At 33.8% G+C, this 22537-nt stretch overlaps 1 protein-coding gene across 3 annotated transcripts in view; it reads right to left on the reverse strand.

Annotated features, from left to right (window-relative positions):
* The window catches only part of LOC108904095 (optomotor-blind protein), a 188748-nt gene that overhangs the window by 28146 nt on the left and 138065 nt on the right, over positions 1-22537 (reverse strand). The window lies entirely within an intron of this gene.

The raw sequence follows: 22537 nt of genomic DNA on the forward strand, positions 1-22537 counted from the left end.
CAAACCATGTGTATTTTATAGTAAGAAAGATAAAGCAACAATATTTATAGGGGGGATAGCTAGACCCCTAAGCTTCCCATCCATACTTTCAAAGTGGCTTAATTGCATACAGGGTGCTAGAAATTTAATGCCGAGTTTAGTTAACTTCAAATCTTCATAAGTCGGTTTTTTAATTGAAACACCCTGTATGTTTTTCTATATTCTGATACACAATTTTATTCTCTTTCGAACGGTATCAGGGTTCCCTATACCTATCTCTTCTAATTTTTAAGTTATCTACTATTTTTTGTGTAATCACCTAAAATCATGTAATTCCTTGCGAGGATAGTGGAAATTTTAGCAAAACTTTAAAACAAACAACTAAACTGTCACCAGTTATTTATTATAATTTATTCACAGACGTTGCAATGGGATTCTAAGCAGAACATTTACAGTTTTTAATGAGACAAATCCAAATTTTCCACCAATGAGCAGAATAAAGTTAAGAAGAATTCTAAAAATCAACTTCATACATAGTAATACACAATTTTAAATACGTATGTTGATAATAATGATGCACTAAGATAAAAAAATGACTTAAAAAAGTCATAAGTGTGCAATATGATCCCCATTAACAGCTAAGCACTTGTGGATTCTAGAGATAACACCATCAGTCACCGCTTTTGCTATTTCAGCAGCAGGTAATTCATGGAACGCTCTTTGTATTGGAGCAATCAAATCCTCTTTTGAAGCAACGGGTGTAGAATAAACATTTTGTTTTATTACTCCCCAAACAAAAAAATCTAATGGAGTGAGGTCGGGAGACCTCACTGGCCAATTCCACGGTCCTAGGCGTCTCATCCATCTATCTTCAAACATTTCAGTCAGCTGTTGATCGATTTGATTGCGACAGTGAGGTGGGGCCCCGTCTAGTTGTTACCAACACTTCCTTAGTTGGTCTAACTAAAGGTATATCATCTAGAAAATCTACCACAACCGTTGAAATATTGGGATACCTGTCGGCATTTAAATTTTCTTCGTAGATATGGTAAGAAATTTGGTTATCTTTAATTAGACAAAAAACGTTAAATTTATTTTGAAAGTTTCTTTCCCGGATAACATGAGGATTTTCAGATGACCACAAATGAGTATTATGTCTATTAAAAATATCTTTTTTCGTAAATTTTGACTCGTCTGTCCATATAATATGCTGCAAAAATTGGGGATCTTCTTGGTATCGCACTAACATCGTTTCACAAAATTGTACACGTTGCACGGCGTCACCCGGATNACCAATGGGAATTCGGAAAAAGTGAATAGAATCCTGTTTGCCTAAAATTAGTCATAGAATGGAGGGGACAGTATATTAATACCCTCCAGACCATACGGGTCACCAGAAACCACTTAATTGGTAACATAACTCCTTTGTACCGGTATTGGTTTTAATCTTCGATCAAATTCATTAAGCAGGTACGTTCGGAGAGGTACAGGACCATAAAGGGCCAGGACCAGTCCGTTTTACGCTTTCCCATACGCTCGACAATACTTAAGGAGAAGATAAATATTCAGTATCATGTAGTCGACGCGTTTTATTATAAAATCATGTAGATCGTAAACAGTTTATTTACAATTCAGTAGCCGTACCGCCATCAGATCAGGTGTTCGAATAAATTTGAATAGCATTCGTGTCCCGGAATTCGAGAAAAAAGACACGATGCGGGTTGTCCTTCCAGCGGAATCGATGCAGTCTATAATAAAGTACTGTTAAACAACGTCTAATTGTTGCTAGAAAAGCCGCAGCCGCGCTCGATTAATGAGAAAGTAAGCGGCGGCGTTTCGGTGTAACTGGGTCTCGTCAGGTTACGTGGGAAACGGCTGCGGTTGTGTGTGATGTGACTGGTGTGTCTGCATATATGAATTTGTAAAGTTACTTTGTAGCCGTCGAATAAATCCTTATAATTTTATACATTTAAATGTGAGCTTAATTGTGATTTCGAGCACGGATTTTGAGAAGTTGCTTAGGCTTGGCAGGTCAGAGACGGAGATATGTCTTTGCTGTACTATAAATCTGAAGGAATATCCGAAACGTAAGGCCGGCAAAGGAGTCGTTTTTTTTCGCAAAAATTATTTTCCGAAGTAAATTAAATACAGGTGTTTCACGGTGACGACCCATTAGAATTATTTCAGAGACTACTGCGATTTGAATTAAAATTAAATATCTCGAAAACGGTTAATTTTAGGAATAAGGAAACTTCATAAAAGTCCACCTAAAATAACACGTAAAATTGCAATATATAAGGTGTTCCATTTCAAATAAGCAAGTTGATGGCGACTTCCGGTATAACCGGAAGTGGTACGTGGACGCCATTATTTTAGTTGAGAAGGGCATGCCCGAAGTCCCGATATCCCAAATTTTCAAAATTCAAATCGAAGTAGTCTCTGAAATAATTCTAATGGGCCATCACCGTGAAACGCCCTGTATGATGTAAAAAATAATTTTAAAATGTCTTAATTAGAAACAATTTTAAATAATAATTATAGCCAAATCAAAAATATTATTCGATAATGTCTTAAAGTATAACGAACGTTCGGTCGCGATCGCTGGGCGCAGGGGTGGTCCGATCATAGTGGTTTTAGTGACGTTGTATAGGTAAAATCTTTCACCATAAAATGGAAATGGTTCGAGCATTTCACAATTGGGGGATTTTTTTTTTAAAATAATGCAACAATCACTTATTTTTAATACATTTTTCTTATGCCATATTTCCAACACCCAGTACAGCCCATGTTGATTTGCAAGTCCGACTCGCCGCGTCTGCCTACATTTCGCTAAAACCGAATCGCGGTGTGCGGTGGCAAATATTAAAATGATCCCCCCGATAAATAATTAGCGAGTCTCCGCGTCCGTAAGTCCGGCTCATTTGGCACAAAACGCGCATAATTTTCGCATTTGAATGCGCCGTGCGGTATCCTGTGTGCTTTTGGGAAAGCCGACACGTGTTTTTGTCCCTCTCTGGCGCGCATCCCATCCGCGACATCCTCTACGACGGTGTAGGAATGCGCTTTTTATTTTTATAAATTGAAGAATAGACGCGTTGTCTCGGCTTAGATAGATTGCTTTATTTGCGGGACCCGTCCTCCAGCGACACCCGTCTTCGACGGAAATTACGTCGAAATCGGCAAAAAGTGTTGTTCGAACCGCAAAAAGTGTGTCTAAACGACGGAATTTTGTCTGCGACAATATTTATTCTGCAAAGAACTACAAAACAGGTCGTGGATTGAAGTTTTATACTTTATGGAACTAGTGTACGACGTTAAGTCAAAAAGTGTTTTTTGAACGATTACAAATGTGATTATCTGGAAGAATTTTTACAATAGTAGTATTTATTTATAGAAAACTGTTAAACGGGTTGTACTACTAAATCTAGCCAACTCCTACTTTATCGTAATAGTGCAGGACATTTAAATCGGCAAAAAGTGTTATTTACATGAAAAAAGTGTATTTAAATGAAAAAATTGATGGTCTGTAGCCATATTAACTTTATAGAGAACTGATGAAAAAAGAATCATAAAATTAAGCAAACTCCTATTTCAGAGAAGTTTATATCAATAAAAAGCGTTATCAGAATGAAAAGTGTCTAATGAAATAATTTTGTATATCGTATTGTTTTATAGAGTGCTGCCAAAACTAGTCTGTGCTACTAAATCCAGCAATATCGTACTATAAAGGAATAATGTCGTATGTTTAAATAACCAAAAAGTGTTCGAATGACAAAAAGTGCATCTAAATGACAAAATCTGTGTCTAAATGAAGAAATTGTTGGTCTGTAGCGGTATTAATTTTATAGAAAACTGCTAAAGTAGAATCATGATATCGAGCAAATTCCTATTACAGCAATCAGCAAAAAGTGTCATCTAAACAAAAAAGTGTAAATGAAATAATTTTGTATATCATAACGTGTTATAGAGAGCTGAAAACCAGTCTGTACTACTAAATCTAGCAATATCGTACTATAAAGGAATAATGTCATATGTTTAAATAGCCAAAAAGTGTTCGATAGACAAAAAGTGTATCTAAATACAAAATGTGTGTATAAATGAAGAACTCGTTGGCCTGTAGCGGTATTAATTTTACACAGAACTGCTAAAGTTCATGCTATCGAGCAAACTCCTATTACAGAGAAGTTTAAATCAACAAAAAGTGTCATCTGAATAAAAAAGTGTCTAAATGAAATAATTTTGTATATCATAATATTCTATAGAGAGCTAAATCCAGTCTGTACTACTAAATCTAGCAATGTCATACTATAAAGGAAGAGTGTCATATGTTTAAATCGCCAAACGTGTTCGAATAAAAAAAGTCTAAATGAAATAATTTTGTATATCATAATGTTTTATAGAGAGCTAAAACCAGTCTGTACTACTAAATCTAGGAATAGTGTGGAATATTTAAATCACCAAAAAGTGTTTGAATAACAAAAAGTGTATCTAAATCACAAAATTTGTCTGTAGCAATATATATTTTATAGAGAACTGAAATTGAGAAATAGGCAATAGGATCATTAAGTATGACAAATTTTTACTATTGGGGCGGAGTGCATGATTTTTAAATAGGCAAAAGTGTTATTAAGTGTTATAAAACAAGCTGTATTGTTAAATCTACCAAACCTCTACTTTAAAGGAAAAGTTTTTAAATTGACAAAAGGTGTAGTTTGAATAACAAAAAGTGTGTCTAATGACGAAATTACTGTATTTGTATAGAAAACGGCAGGTAGGTCCCAGGATATAAAGGCGTAATGCAAATCATTTAAATCGACAAAAAGTGTTTTTTGAAAGACAAAAAGTGTACAAACGAGACAGATTTTGTGACATACATTTATAGAAAACAGCTAAAGCGGTCACGAACTCAGTAAATTTAACAAGCTTCATCGGAGGGATAACGTAAGATGTCGACAAAAAGTGTTGTTTGAGTGAAAAAAGTGTACCTAAATTAAATGATGCTTCTTTAGTAATATTTATTTTATAGAAACTACTAAATCTGATAAACTGTTACATCAGAGGAATAATGTAAATACCAAAAAGTAATTGAGTAATTGTCTAAATTGTAAATGACAAAAAGTGTTTCTAAAGTATTTATCTTCTTTAAGCAATTGCTAAATTACACCGTAAGATCACTAAATCTGGCGAACTTCTAATACAGTTGGGCGGTACAGGAGTTTAATTCAGCAAAAAGTGTTTTAAATTACAAAAAAGTTTTAAACGACATAATTTTCTCTAAGCGCTATTTTGTAGAAATCTGCTAAAGTGGGACATGAGCTCAGTAAATCTTGTAAGGTTTCACTGTTGAGAAACAATGCAAGACGTTTAAATGAACAAAAAATGTTTGAACAACAAAAGTGTACTTAAAAAATAAAACGTGTACAAAAGACTTAATTTTGTCCTAGCTCTATTTTGTAGTAAACTGATAAAGTGGGCCAAGTTCTCAGTAAATCTAGTAACCTTCTACTTTTGAGAGGTAATGCAAAACGTTTACATGCACTAAAGGTGTTTGAACAAAAAGTGTACATAAAAAGTGTCCAAACTTTATTTTGTCCCAGTGATATTTATTTTGTAGAAAACTGCCGGAGCAGGAAGCAATAAATACTTGAAATTTTACATTGTAGCTTTATTAAAATTACTATCGTCGACTATATCCACATTACGGAGCGTGTTAAAAATAGCAACTTATCACACGCTTCTCCACACTATGTAATGCTGTGCCGCGCAAAACAGTTGAAAGAGTTACTTTTAATAACAGTTGTAGCCAAGTAACAATTCCGAGACACGCAAAAGCGCTGCCTTACACCTTATCGGTCGCCGTTCCATCGCCAGCTCTACTCAGCAGCACTCCGAATAGGCATTTGGGCCAACCACGAACATAATTACCCCATCTTACTTGTAAATGCGTGCCCGATTAGATTACTTCTAATTAGACACTTCGATGGGAAGTAAAACCAGTAGCCACGGAGACAGTCCGGTTTTTTTTTTAGTCGAGCGTCTTGGGCACTTAGTGGCGAGTTTTTTGTGAGATAGATTGGAGGAAGTTACATCCACATCCCGTTTTTTTGCATGCGTCATTCTTTGTTTTGAAGAAGGTGAGGATTTCATTAAAAACAAATATAATAGTGTTCAAAAGCGTTCAAGATGGGAATTTGCATCAAAATGTGAAAAAAAACATACGAAAGGAGCTAATTATAATGCAAAAATATAGATTGAAGCTAAAAAACTACAAACAAGATTGTCGTAGGAAGAAAACTAGAAAAATTGGTTTAAAATTATCCTGAAGATGGAGTAATGAAAACGACGAAGAGTTACTGATATATATTATATATATATATTAACAAAAAGTTCCTGTAGACATATTTTGGAAGCGTTTCAAGTAGGGTTCTCGTCAAGACTTCTCGAAGCAAGAATTCCCGGGAAATCTGGTCTTACTCGAGACGAGAAAAGTTTTTAAGTTCTTGACTGGAGTTCGTTTCGTTCATACGTTCAATTCGTTTCTCGACAGATAACTGAGCGGTTAAAGTGGTTTCTCGACTAGGTCATGTCATTTATTTATTTAAAGTTTTTAAGGCTTTAGTTAACTTTGATGATCCTTGTTTTTTTAATGTACCTAGTTATAAGTCTGTGTAGAAATTTTATTATAAGCAGATACCTAATGTTGATGTTGATTTTGAACATATTTAGTTCCTGTTCCTTTAGTTGATTATTTTATTTTTGTTTTGTTAATTAAAAGATTGTGATTATAAGTGATAAATTGATAGGAAGAACGCTTCTGTATCTTTAAATTAAAGCTTGTTTTTTTAAGATTTCTTCGGTTAAATTCCTTATTTACTATTTATTTAATTAAAGGACTGCATGATTAATGATTATTAATAATTATTATTGGAAGAAAGCTACGATTCAAAAACATTGAAATAAACATACCTTAGTATATCGAAAGTGTTTAATAAAAAAACAAGTTAAAGGTTTTTAAGAAGAAACTCAAAGTTTAATTTAGTTCTGTTAGTAGAAGTAGAAGCATAAGTAATTAACAAAAATACTGAATAAATAATAAATGTTAATGTTGATTGTTAAGTATAATAGCATGTTTATATTTCGCATTACAATACCAAAATTATGACTTTTTTAAGTTTTAGAAATTTCTCGAGAATTCGAGAATTCCCGGGAATTCCTAGTCGGGAATTCTCGAGCCCCGAGAAAAAAGTAGACCAAGAAATCAGAAACCCTAGTTTCAAGATACAGGTAGTTCTAAATTAATGAAACATTGTTCATTTTAAGTTGCAATTTTTTTCTCTCAAGCAATAACACAACTAAAGTACCTATTTGATTATAGGAATTGCTAGAAATGTAATTTCAAGGCATGTAAGAAATGTACTCTCATACATAAGCATTAATATCTCGAAAATTGTTAGATTCATGGATACGAAGCAATCTTTATCTAACAGTCTTAGAGATCATTCTTAAAAAAATGGAGTAATAAGTCGGGGATGAAATATTGACAGGTACGCCCAGATATCTCGAAGAACTTTCCAGATATCGCAAAAACTTGATGTTTATTATACTTTGATCGTACAAATGTGTAATCAATGTTAAAGTACACTAATGCAAACAATTAAAGGGTCAAAGGAATTTCCGAAATTTTTCCGTGATTTTTGAGACTGTATTTAGGTGAAAAATGGTCGTATCGGGAATTAGCAATTTAGAAAAAGCATTTTGAAGCTCTAAGATTCTAGATTTTAGATTTTTCTGTCGAAATTTTTTAGAAGCTACGGTTCTCATGCAATTCTAAGAAATAGCGCTACAAAAAAATTTTGCAAATTTTCTTTTTTCTTTCCGAGTCCACGAACTTGGAAATTTTTTTTTCAGCTAAGCCATTTAATGGACCAGATAGCATGTTTATTCAGCTTCAATTTCCTTTTTTTTAAATTTCGATACTACCATTTTTCATTGAAATATCGGACTTTTAATGGAAAAGGATCCTTTTGTCTGCAATCATCGATATTTCGGCGACAAATGGACGAGAATTGAAGGGTAGTTTCGAAAACTGGAATAAATTTCCAATAACGTGCTGCCGCAACTTTTTGGAAAAAATTTTTTTCATCTTTCTCTTGAATAGATACATTGATAGACTGTCTACTTTCAAGAAATCAGGTACAGTGTTATACAGTTTAGGTGCTAAATATAGTAGTGATTTTTGGCCCAAATTTGTTTGCATAAAAGGAGATAACTACTTTAGTTTTCTTCTGGTTTTATAGTTGTGAGACATTTCGTGCTGATTATCAGTATAATGATACCTACAAACACAGTTATAGTAATAAAGTTGTCTTACATCGAAGACTTCTGCATCAAGGTATAACTCATTACTAGTGTAAGTTAATTCTTTTTGCAACATCATCGTTAAAAAATCTTTTTTGTAGAATTTGAGAGTTGCTCAATGTAATTGTATTTCATATGACTCTGTATTAAGGCATGATAGACCATTTTTAGATATTGTATAGACAACATCCTACAGAGATACTTAAAGGTATATAAAATGGACTGAAGCTTCTTTATAACATAATTTATACTAATATGTATATGCCATCTTAAATGACAATCTATAAAAACACCTAAATATTTTATTTTTGTTGCAGGTAAGATTCTAATTGTATGATCCTAGCTTTCTAAATTCAGATAATCAAAAGATGGGGAAACTGACTTACTACATGTAAAAGGCAAGTAGTTCGTCTTCCAAGTTAATTGTCAATAGTTTGCAACTGAACCAATCTTTTACATAAGACAAATCATTCTTCACAGTTTCTTTCAGTTCCTCCAAAGTGCTACCTTTATAGAAGATAGCTATATCGTCTGGAAAGCCTATAACATCTCCATTGGTAAGTAAGCCAGATAAATGATTGATATATATATATTAAAAATAACAGGGGCCATGAAACCGTGCCTCGCGGAACACAATATTCGACAGGTAACCACTGCACTCATCCCCAACCTTCACACATTGTTTTCTATTTGGCAAATAGCTTTCTAAGAGTTTATGGCATTGACCTCTAATTCCTATATTTTCCAATGATTCTAGAAGCATAGGATGACTAACAGTATCAAAGGCTTTGGTAAGGTCAATGAAAGTGCACAAGCAAGGCTGGCCTTTATCTAGAGCAGAGGAGACATTATTTGTGAGCGTTATGATAGCATCTTGGGACGTATGTTCCTTAAAACAATATTATTTTGGTGAAAGTATCATATTTATTTAAAACAGATGCTATTCTTATTTTGATAATTTTTTCAAAAATTTTACAAAAATTTGTTATTAAAGAAATTGACTTATAGCTAGTTGATAACGCTCTATTTCCTTTTTTAAAAATAGGAAACAGAGTTTTTAAATGCAGATGGCCGAGTACCAGTTTTTGTTATTTTGTTGTGTAGAATCTACAATTCTCCCGACTTACCGTGTATAAAGTTACCTTTATTTTTTGTTGTAGGTATTATCTACTCTAAAAATGTCGGGAACCACCCTGTATATTAAGATCATTTTTTAATGCGAGGCTACTTTATCATCTAAAATTGAGAAATTAAATATACAAATAATCCGAGATTTGCACATAATGATACTATGTTATTCAGAGTATATATACTTACACAGACATAGAAAAAAATGAAAGTTAATGAATGAATATGCGAATATCTCCGATCATATTTAATAGAACGAGACTCGAGGTCGCTCCGAAACACCGGTAGCAGCCACTGAAAACAAGAAGAGTCCTTCGATTTATAGGCCTTACTCCTTACACCAGATCGGGGCCGTAAAACCGTTTTTATTCCTCTGCCGAGAAAAGTTTTTAATTCACTTAATCTGCTTTTTTTTCTCCCCGGTTTATGTCGGGAGTCGTAAAATCTTACTCGTCCCCGGTCATTATGCACTTTTAGTGCTCGGTGGCATCTAGATAGCGGTTTTAATTATTCCAACTAGCGGGCAGATGAATCGAGATGGCATTCTATCACGTTTAGGGTTTATCGGGGGTTTATGTATCGCGAAAAATTGTTTTATGACGAACGGCGGTCTTAACCAGAGATAAGCCTGTTCTCAAGAAGACATTCTCTAAAAGACCTCTGAAAAATTTTATTTGAATCATGAAGACAATGAAGAAAAACAAAAGTATCACATTAAATAGAACATAAATGCATAAACACAACGCAAGGAGAAGAGGGAGCCTAATTATCTCCAAAATCCTGAAGATTTGTGAGTCAAGACCAAACCTACCAGATTAGTTCCAAAAGGTAACCAAGTCAGATTAAACTTGACGCCGTTGTTTTAATTGAAGAAGCTTTGGAAGAATTTTCTCTAGGACTTATCGCAAAATACCAGAATGAGGCTTTAGTGGATCTGGGAAAATGATCAGATGAATCTTCTCCAAGAAGCAGCTGTAGTTTACCTTTGCTCCCAGCTCTGGCAAATACCTACATGGAACTCTAAACCCCAAATGTTGGTTGGTGATGAAAGTGATTACTACAACGACACAGAAGCAACAGAAATCTAATAGATCTACATCATTTCAATCGAAATGAGGTATTAGAACTTTCTTGAGTTTTGGAACGACCCATCCACAAAAATCAAAGACTACAAACCATGCTCCGGAATGTCATGGACCCAACTAAATACAAATACAAGACACAGAACTTAATTCTGAAGGAGAAAGCGATATGTCTCTTGAAACATGAGTCTATAAACCGATGACATTTTTTATTTGAGCCTAATCAAATCATGATTGAAATTTAGTTCTTATTCTTAACTGGATTGTTGTTAGATTCATACGGATCCTTCTTTGAAACCAATAGGATTCTGATTCTTATTGGAATTCAATTAGGTTATTGGTAAATTCATAATTGGATTGAATATTTCGGATTTGTTTACCAAATGATTTGACTTCTTATTCCAAATACAAATATGTTATGCATGACAGCGAACCATAATAATAAATTGAGATGCTTCTAAACACTTCTGGATATGCTACCATCTAGAAATCTAGATGAAAAAGAACAAGAGATTTAAGTAGATCCATCCTAAACAACGCACTATAAGAAATGACAAAGACATTATCTTCAAACTCTTACTGATATGATAGCATTTAGAGAGAGAACACTAGTAAATACCTATGATTCTTGTTTAAAATGATAGAATTTGTATTAGATTGACTTCTTTGTAGGATTATTGATGGATTTATATTCGAAATCTGTTTGGAACAATGAGATTCTTATTGAAACATATTGGATTCCAATCTGTTTGATGAAAGGAACAAATTCGTTTAAAACTCAGGTAATTATTTTGTGGAAAAACGCTCGGACACGTCGATTAGTACTTTTTGTTGCGGATTTTTTGACATAAGAAAATTGTATACAGGCTGTCTCAAGAAGAACATATGCAGTCATCATTATTTTTTTTTAGTGGAACATCCTATATATTATGCCATTTTTGAATTATATGATAAATTCTGAATTTTTTGTATAATATACTTTATCTCTAAATTCAGCGGTTTCCGTAATAATGACGTTTGAATGTGATAAATGGAAAAATTAATAAATAACAATTGCTTTATAATAAATGTTCAATTCTTTCACCGTTTACTTCAATACATTTTTGTAGTCGAAGGATTGCTTCCCGTTAAACGTTTTCAATTACCTCTGCTGGAATAAGTCTTATTTCCTGGCGAATTCTCTGTTTCAAGTCATCAAGATTATTTGGTCTATTCACATAAACTTTAGATTTCAAATAACCCCATAGGAGGAAATCTAAAGGGGTTAGATCCGGTGACCCTGGTGGCCATTCAATAGGACCTCGGCTTTCAATCCATTTGTTAGGAAAAGTTAAGTCAAGAAATTGTCGTGTGTCCCATCGTGTTGGAATCATATGTCATTATGAGGAATATCTGGATCTTGTGAATTACGAAACACAACAACTAAAGCGGGGATGAGTTCAAAATGAAGAAATTCTAAGTAGCGTTCTCCATTTAAGTTTTTTTCAAAAAAATAAGGTCCAAGAATTCGGTTTTCCACAATACCTGCCCAAACATTTATTTTATGACGATCCTGTCAGTAAAACGTCTAGTTTAGAATCTTCCGATATTTCAAATTTCAATTAAATTTTGCTGACAGTAGATCTAGTAATTGGAGGTCGATCAGGATGAATTACATTAAATAAATTACACACTTCTTGTTGAGTACGCACTATGTCTCCAAAACCAATCATCGTAAGTGGTTTCTCAGATAAATGCATTTTTCAAATGAAACGTCAAACTGATAAAATGACACTGACGAAGTAAATGTCGGTGATAGTTCGGTTTTTATTGTCACAAAATACTACATCAAAATGGTCTAGGGGTCAAGGAATGAAAAACGATTAATACGAAGAAAATTGTTTTGTTTAAGATAAAATTTGGCATACCAGGTTGTTTTTGTCGGCTTTTAAGAAAATGTTCAAGATTGTTTAGTTTAAACATTTTATTTAATTACTTGTGTGCATTCCAAAATATCACATTTCAAACGTCATTATTACGAAAACCTTTGATTTTAGAGATATGGTATGTTATACAAAAAGTGTTCAGAATTTACCGTACAATTAAAAAAATGGCATAGTATACAGTGTGTTCCATTAAAAAAAAATCAATGATGACTGCATAATGTTCTTCTTATGTCAGAAAATGCGCAACTAAAAATGCTAATTGAATGATTGATGGGAATGGGATGATGGGATGGGGATGGTGGTGAAAATTATTGATTAATGGAATTTTTATTGAATACAATCATACTCAATCTAGACGAAGAATAGGAAGAAATTGAAGAAAAAATTACAAGAAGTAACGAGAACATTATCTTCGTACCTTGCAGACAAGTATCATTAACAAACAATTAAAAATATGTCGCCACCTGGACGAAAAAGAGGCAAAGCAGTCCACCTTTGTGAGATTCTTGAGAATAACGTCGGGCTCCCCTCGTATAACCTCGATCCGCGACCCGGACAGAAATTCCTGAGTGTCCCGCTTCCCAGAACGCCACTAAAACCGCCCGAGACTTGAAAGACGCCGGCCCTAAAATTATTTAAGTTTTCAACACTCCTTAAGCACCGCATTATCACTCACGAATGTGTGCGTACGAGTTTCTTCTTAAAAGGGGACAGCGGACCAGCCGAGTGTCTTCCGCGAGGCCTGAGAATGTCGACCGGGACTGGCGGTGGTCCGCTGTGTCTTATCTCTACGGTAGCAACCGAAGATTCCGAGATGCTTTAATGTGAATTTGGTGTCTTTCGTTCGCGGTGTAGGCCGCCAGATGGCCACCCAAGTTAGGGGTGACGCTTTAGGCTCTGGGACGCTTTGATGTGAAAAGTCGAGGGTGAGATGCGTGCGTTATTGTCTACATTCGGGGTGAATTGTAACGAAATGTTGGAAAGAAAAGATAAAGTTCCTGCTCCTTCGCAGTAGTAGTTGAAGTCATTTAATATTCATACTCCTGTGATAATACTTCAGAAATGTATTCAAAATAGTTGTACTCTGATTGGAACTAGTTGGATTCTTAATTGGATTGTTCTTGGGCCCATATTAGTTAATTGGAATATTAATTAATTCAATTTATTTCTACCGAAATCTAATATGAATCTTAAAAGAATTTAACTGAATTCATAAAAAGATTTTATTAGACTCATAATTTGATTCTTGCTTGTAATAATAGCGCCTACTGAAATAAGGTTGGACACTTAATTGGATTAACAGACTCATAACTAGATTCTTACTTGGAATAATAGGATTCTTATTGCAATATAATTAGATTTTAAATAAGATAGATTCATAATTAGATAGCTGTCTGAGATAATATGATTCTTATTGTATTATGACTGGTTAAATTTTTTATAGAATTGTAACGTGTTGGATTATTAAGGAATTCATTAGATTCTTATCGAAATCTAATAAGATCTCAAGGAAATCTGGATAGTTCTTAAAAAGATTATTAGATTCATAATTTGATTCTTATTTATAGTGAGAGCGTCTACTGGAATAAGGTTGGATTTTTAAGTGGATTAACAACAGTTTCATAACTAATAATGATTGGTTGAATTCTTAATTGGATTATTAATGGATTGGTTTTTGGAATATTGTTTGAAATTATATGATTATTACTAGAACATAGTTGGATTCTTAATAAGACTATTCATAGATTCATAATTGAATTCTTGTTTGAGATAATCGGATTCTTATTGGAATATGATCGGATTTTTTTTTAAACTAGATTGTTACTGAATGGAATTCAGAATTCAGACTAATTGAATTCAAAATTAATATCAATAGATTCATAATCTGATTCTTATTTAGAGTGATAGATTCTACTAGAATAAGGTTAGATGCTTAATTGAGTTATTAATAGTGTGTTGAACTTACTCTAGGTCATTAGGGATAAATAACAAAAATAATTTGGTTGGTTGATGATACAGAAAGTAGGGTGCAATTAACAATTAAATACAAAGGAGATGTTAAGTCATCAAATAACTAAATATTACAGTTTGCCTAAAGTGGGATGTATAAACAATATTTTATGTATAACGTATTTTATGTTTACAATATTCTATTTGCTATAATGATATATGTGGGGATTCTCCTCACATTGACTTCTTGGTGGGGTTAGAAAATTCGAAGGACCGTGTTTTTACAATTCTTTATTTACAACCAACATAAAAGGGTTACATAAAACAGACACATCTAAAAAATTGATAGCTTGTTCCTTTTTTTTATAAACATTAATTTTTTATGTCACTTGTCAGTAAACTTGGAGGGCTTGATGAGAGTAGCGGGGATAGTAACTGGCGACGCGCTATATTGCAACAGATATACTTTATTACTACAATAGATTCACAACTGGGTTGTTATTTGAAATAATAGGTTCTTTTATTGGAATATGATTGGTTAAATTTTTAATTGAATTGTTACTGAATAGATTATTATTATTAATGGGTAATTAGATTCATCATTTGATTCATATTTAAAGTGATAAAATCTACTGGAATGAGGTTAATCGAGTTAGTGATAGATTCATAACTAGGTTATTGGTCGAAATAATAGGATTCTTATTGGAATATGATTTATTGAATGCTTGATTGAATTATTAATGAATTGATGATCGGAATCGAATATGATTCTTATTGAAACATAATTGGATTCTAAAGTTAAAGTCCAAATAAATATATTATTAAACTGTTTTTGAATTGTTTTCTTATTGGAGTCTATTTGGACTTTTAGTCAAGTAACTTTTGTCATTTACTTAGTTAGAGACAATAGACGGTTAATGTTATTATACATATATATTCGAACGTAGTAACTCGTGTAAAAATTAAAATTTATGGCGCCTCCTTAAGCCGTTTCCAAATACCTTCCATCACAAAGGATCAGGTTGCACGAAAATCCAACAGTCGACTCGTTTTATTGAAATCTAGCAATCCGTATCATAAAAAGCAACCTTCAGATTTACAACTCGCCAATTATCTCCCCCAGTTGAGCGGTATAAAAATAAAACGCAAAGAGGATTATGTCTACGGCGATTGTGACCTGTTACAATCCTGCTAATTACCTTTTAATTGTGCAGGATCTCCGTTAAATATTAGCAGAGTCGCGACGTCGGGGATAGACCGTGATTGGGGAGCGACGTGCGGGATTCCTGCAACGACCTGGCGGCAGGAAAGGACTCGGAACTAAACTGATGAGTATTAGTTTGATTAGTTTAGATACAAGTTTTGTGAAGGCACTTTGATAGGAGGCCTTGGATCTTTCGACTTTTTTATGTAGAGGGTGCAACTTTGATAGGGGCCATATTCGTGTAAATGTTTTTATGATATCACGCATAAACTTGACAATGAAGACACACAAACACATCGTCATTAAACACTGTAATACATAACTTTATAATAAAGCACGATAGTCCATTATATAAATTACATTTCGATTCTAACAAAAACTTATTAATTCGCGCAGAAAATCATATTATTAAAAATTTGAAATTATTTAAAAAAACATTCTGTTCGATGTTAAAAATATGATGATTTTAAAATAACATGTCGCAAGATCTGTTTTCAAGAAATTATTTTCCGTTACAGTTTCGCCCTCTGCATCTCGTTAGTGGCCACTTCGAGAGCTGTCAGTGGCGGCATAAACAAAATTTTAAGTGCAGGTTCAAGACTATAACTAGACTATTTACTTGATTTAAAAAAAAATTGTTTGAGAATATTATTCCGGTAAACATGTTCTTAGAAAATTGACCCCCCCCCCTCGTCACTTAAAGTTAGAGACTGTATGAATGTATACAAATATTTTTAAATCATTTTTCTTTAACTGCCATGACTTTTAAACTCATTTGGCAACGTAGTAAAGTAGATAACTTGGAAATTATCGAACATTGCTGAGATATTTAATAATTCTTTTGGAAAAATATTTGGAAATTAAATATTTTATAAAAATAAAATAAACCACAACAATATCAAACTACCATGTTAAATATTTTTCTTGGGCTAGTCCACCCCTGCGTCCCAATCCCTCTCGGCGCTAAACAACCGCACCGGAAGTAAAGACATCGATCCCGTTCTTCCCGACTTCCTTTAACACCGCATTCCTTCGCCGACAGCGCCCTCTAGGCGGTTCTTGCTTGCATTAATTGGCCATGGCGTTCGTCCCCACGCTGCATAATTTGTATTAATCGAGTTATTTGTTTTTTTAAATCACACTGTCTTAATAATTTAATAATGGTATTAGAGCTATTAGCATAGGTACTTTTTTCATATACAGAGTGATACACATAAACTGTGAGGAAAAAGACTCTTTTCGCGTGTTTCTTTGAAAATTCTACAAAATTTTTAAACTACATTATAAAGTAGTTGTATCATATTCACAATAATAAAAAAAAATGTTGTAAATTTGTAATTACTCAAATATCGAGACTCCAGTCTCCAGCCACTCCTGTATTATTGCCAAACTTTCTTTCACTGACTGCATTTCAATTTTGAAAATAGCAATAGAACAATGGGTAAATGAGTGATGCATCTGAGGTAATTTATTCGAAACTTAGTCAAAAATATATCAAAAAGACGACTTATTATTATAGTTTCATCGGCTAGCCATAGGCGTGTTCGTCGTAAACAAATAAATGAACAGGTAGGTATAAATAAAAATAAATAAATTTGCCTATTTTATCAGCGACAGGTCGTTTTTTATCCCTTGGCGTGTTCGACATTGTTAGAATATTAAAACACATATACACGAAGCAAACGCGAAACCAATAACTGCCGTTATTACAGATTTCGTACGGTGCGCTGTAGCGAAAGGTCGACGCGACGACTATGATCATCCTACCGAGTCTCGACCTCTACTTATTATCAAACATATTATATTATAAAATAATATAATATATTTATAATATAATGATAATGTATAACCAATGTCTTTTTGAAGTAAAAAAACTAAATTATTCGATTCAATAGTCAAATAAACATTTCCAATATACGTATTCCCTAGAATATTAAACTGATTTTTTTTAATCAAATAAATAATCTGGTAATTCGTTTTTTTATACTAAAATTCTTGACACTGGGCAGCTCCCGGACTCAGTTGTATATGCACGCTTATCGATGTTGCCATTTGCTACGTTTTTAAACAAAATATCTAAAACTCACAAAGTGGCATAGAGCGAAACTAAAATGCAATTAATGAAAATAATTTCACGAGACAAGCGAATACTTTTGTATAACTTTGCGACATATTATTTTCAATCTTTTTTCACAAGGTTTATTAAATATTAATTAATATTGGCATATGGGTAGGCATAGGTTAATAATTGCAAGTAATTTTTTAAAATAGTTATTTTTGCTCTTTTAGAAAATGCACATAATAAAAATATGAATAGTCTTTATTAAGATGTTAGTTAATTCAAACAAATCCTGTCAAATGAAGTCAAACAACATTCTTGGATACCAGAAATCTATGTTTGCAAAAGACATCCAACCTCACAAACAATATTTCTAACTGCTGGTATAGTCTTTCCGAAATCAGTTGAACATTGAAAAACGCCTAGCAATAAAATTTAATGAGTTTCATAGGCGTCCCTAAAAAAGTTTTCTGATAAAGGTACAAAATTATAATAATTTGTATATAATGTCTAGAAAATTTCTATTATGTGTTCATTTCACCAACAACATATTTTAATTATTTATGTCCTCAAACAATTTTATTATATTGATGGTAAACTGTGGTTATAACATATCAAAAAACATTTACATTTTCATTAAAATATATCACTGCTCGGTATTGCTGCACTGCACTGCTACGAAATTTGTCAACAACTGAAATTTAAGGCCGGTCGGCCAGTGCGGCTGTGTTTGTGCGCCGTTTGCCCGCGCGCGCATTCTTCAACTGGCCGTATACATTTCTACCACCACCATGTTTAGTTCGACCAGACCTGTATTTTGGCCTTCAATTGAGATCGGAAAGACTATACTGCGGGAAATAATTACTCTATGGGATACATGCCCCATTGGATTACACCACACTAATTAAATAGTATAAAATAATTATCCAAAATAAAATCAAATATTTAAATAATTCATAGAAAAACACATGCCTGATATGATTGCAATCTCAAATAATGCAATCATTCAGAGAAACATCCTATATTCTTGCTCTCATCTTTGACAAACTTTGGCACATAAAAAACAGCTGCTTTTTGTTTCCACATTTTATCTGGGATTGTTTCATCAGGCAGCGTTTCAAACATTAACATAAAAAATTATGCATAAAACAAAATTAATATGACATTTTTAATAAACGACATTTGCCAAAAGATTATTATTTTTATTATGATTATACGGATTGTAATTGGTATATGTCCTTTTTGCTTCTTTGAGAACAACATATACCGGGTGATTCAGTTTGATATTCGCGGCCTCGTATCTCTTTTATTTTAACAAATAGCTATAACAAACCCTATATATTTTTAAATCACCGCTCAAACTCTATCAAATGGCATTATTAGATCGTCTCCATGGTAACATGTCAAAATTGCTACAATCAACTGTCTTTGTTCAAATGGCATATTATATGTATATTTTTTTATCAATTCTGGAAGATATTTTTTTTCTCGTTCACCTATATAAGGAAGTCTATAGGTTCATTAGAAATATTGCTAGAAGAACAGCAAAAAAAAGAACCTTACTTTCAGTAGCTTTATTCTGAAAAATGATAGCCAGCTGCGGAAACAAGGCGTCAGTCCTTTAATCGTGTGCAAATTTCTGCCCGGGTTCGATTCCCGCGGCCGGTAGACCGTAGATTAGCTATGCTTGTACGGAGGATTGGCACCCTCTGTGCAGGTATGGTAGGGTGGAAGAATGTTGGCTTGGGTCAATGTGAGAGATTGACATCGGTTGGCATTTGACCACCCCCCTAATTAATGAGGTTTTCCAGGTTTCCCTCATTCCTGCACTGAATGGTGGTTAGGGCCTACCAACATAAGTCGTTCCTGGGCGCAAATGCGGCCTACTCAATAATAATATGCCGCCTCCTCTCCCGCACAAGTCTCCGACTTCTGGGCTAATTCTCGTAATCAGAATGAGGAGTAGAGATATTATTATTATTATTATTATTATTATTATTATTATAATCAAGAAAAAACTAGATATCATTTTAATTTATGGAGAGTGCCGAAAGAACGCTAAAGCTGCCAGGTATTTATACCAACGTCGTTTTCCGCAGAGACAACTTCCATCAGCTAAAATTTTCGGGAAGTTAGCCAGGAATTTGGCGGCAGATGAAAGTTTTCAAAAGAAAAGAGGAGTTTATAAACTTAGAAGGGTAAGAGATGAAGAACGTTCGATAAAGATGTTAAATGGCCTGTGAGATCTCCGGATATCACTCCTATAGATTTCTTTCTTTAGCCATACCTAAAAGAAAAAGTTTACTCTTCGCGTTTAAATGATATTAACGACCTTAAAAACAGAATAATAGTAGAATGTCAGAGATTAAATGAAGAAACGCTAGAATGTATTTGCAGAGAGGGAGTGATAAACAGAGCATTCTGTGTTTTGAAGCAAATGGAGACCATTTTGAACATTTAAAATAAGTATTGTTTTAAATTGTTTTATTATTATCGTATTAAAAATAAAATTTGTTACTTTAAAAAACATAGTAACTTGTTTCCGCAGGTCGCTATCATTTTTCAGAATAAAGCTACGAAGCTAAAGCTTAATTTTTGCTGTTTTTCTAGCAATATTTCTAATTAAACTATGGACTACCTTATATACCTGAACGCAGAAAAAATATATCTTCCAGAATTGATAAAAAAAAATAAATTGAACAAAAACAGTTGACTATAGCAATTTTGACATATGTTACCATGGAGACGATCTAATAATGTCATTTGATAGAGTTTGAGCGGCGATTTAAAAATATATAGGCGAATACCAAACTGAATCACCCGGTATTCTATTAGCTCTCACATATTTTTACTCTTTATTAAGCTAATTCAATGTTTCTGTGAATGACTGCATTATTTGAGATGCGAGACATTTATTTCCTATATTTGAATAATATTCTGGAAAATTTCACCTTAAAATTTAAAACTTTCCGTGTTCTCTCAACAGGACGTAGGCAAACTAGAATCCGCCACTGTTCCCGACAATACAAACAATGTAAATACTAGCTACATTTGCCCTGCCAACGCGTGCCACTTGAACTAGTACTCCACATGTCAAACCGCTCGATATTTTAAATTAAATTAAGCGCTTTTCAGATTACCTACATTGCAGCGACCAAATATGAACCCCTGCTACAAAAAGATTAACACCTTCGGCATGAAAAATATGTTGTCTGTGTTTTATGTAACGCTACTTGGAACGTTTCCAATCCTAGGCTTATAGGTTCAATATTGTGACAATCCATGAATAAATAGTACGGGATGTTCTGCTGTAAGTGCACAAATACTTCTTAAGATGAAGAAATATTTGCAATAAACCTGTAATTGGTTGAAATAAGTTAAATTCTTATAAAAAACGTATATTTATTGAATATCGGACAAAAATGCAGAAGATTTCAAAAGACTTGAAGGGATTTCAAGAGATTTCATAAGATTTCAGAGAGATTATGTCTAGGATTTCTATTTAAAACCTTAAATATCAACTGCAAACTTACTCTGAGACGTCAACCTTGTTTTCGCTTATACAAGAACACCTTGTATCTACTAGTTAATTATTTCGCTACGCACTACTCTGCAAATTCCATTATGTTCCTATTTATCTTAAATTACTCGCAAGCGAATTAATTTGAGGCCAGTATGAATCAATTTCGCAACTACCAGCCAGTTATCTGATCACGGCTTCTAAGCTAATAAATCCTCCTACGGGTCGGACATTAAAAAGGCCGACGAAAGAGAAAATGCTGCATAAATTATAATTAAATCTCAATATTCGTACTCGCGGGACCTCCAGGTATTTAAAACGAAGACAGAAAGATGCCCCTCGCCGACCAGTTGAAAACGCTGCGTTGCCAAGATGCGCCACTAGCACGAAAAAAAGTTAAATAGTTAATTGCACAAATGCATGCGCTAAAACAGTCTGCGCTCTTGCTTGGTCAACAAATAAAACTCTACTTTTGTTTTTATGGGGGAAAATACTGCTTAAACCGAATTACCTAGATCTAGGTAATTTTCCTCTCGATCCGGCAACGCCGCGCGCAGGTATTAATGACTGTGCGAAAACGTTCTCTCGCGGGCCGGCCGAAAAGAGACGGGTAGACTAATGGTCGGCCGTGCTGGAGAGAGACCGACGGGGGGCGTGGTGAGATGGCGCCACCGTGGACCTCTAGACGGAGTACGATCTCGGGAATAATTTGATAGTGGTAAGTTATTGCCGGCCGCGTTGTCGCTCGTAGGGCTGGTTTTGGTTTACGACCGCGTTCAGGAACGTCTTTTTGTAAGCTTGTCTCTCTGTCTGCCGGTAATAGAGTCTGATCTCTCGTGCGCCTTGAATTAAAGCATCAATTACAGTAACGTCAATTGGAAAATTGTTTCTGAATGTTTTGTCACTTAACGTAAAGGGTGTTTTCTGTTTGTATCCCCATTTAAAAATTTTACTTTTCTCAAAACGAGCAAAACGTGACATGAACGAAGTTAATTTTGTTTTGAATAGAATTCATATACGTAGTATCTCGGGTACCACCTTGTATTAGATTTGAATACAAAATAATTCTCATGCCGTTTGGAAGCTGTTAGAATTGATCTAAACCTTGAAAAATGAATGATCAAAGCAATAGACTTCTCTTGTGTCTTTCCATTGCGAAATTTACTTTTATCTGAACGATGCATCGGCTCAAAAAGTGTTGCAAAACAGTCAAGTGGCGGATATGCTTTTTTGACGACTTACGAACTACTAAACTGATCCGAACTATCAATTAATACGTTCACAGTTATGTAAACAAGGCAATCTGCGATTCAAAGTCGCTCCCCGCAAAAA

This window comes from Anoplophora glabripennis, unplaced genomic scaffold, assembly GCF_000390285.2.
Source record: "Anoplophora glabripennis isolate ALB-LARVAE unplaced genomic scaffold, Agla_2.0 scaffold7, whole genome shotgun sequence".
Lineage (NCBI taxonomy): Eukaryota > Metazoa > Arthropoda > Insecta > Coleoptera > Cerambycidae > Anoplophora > Anoplophora glabripennis.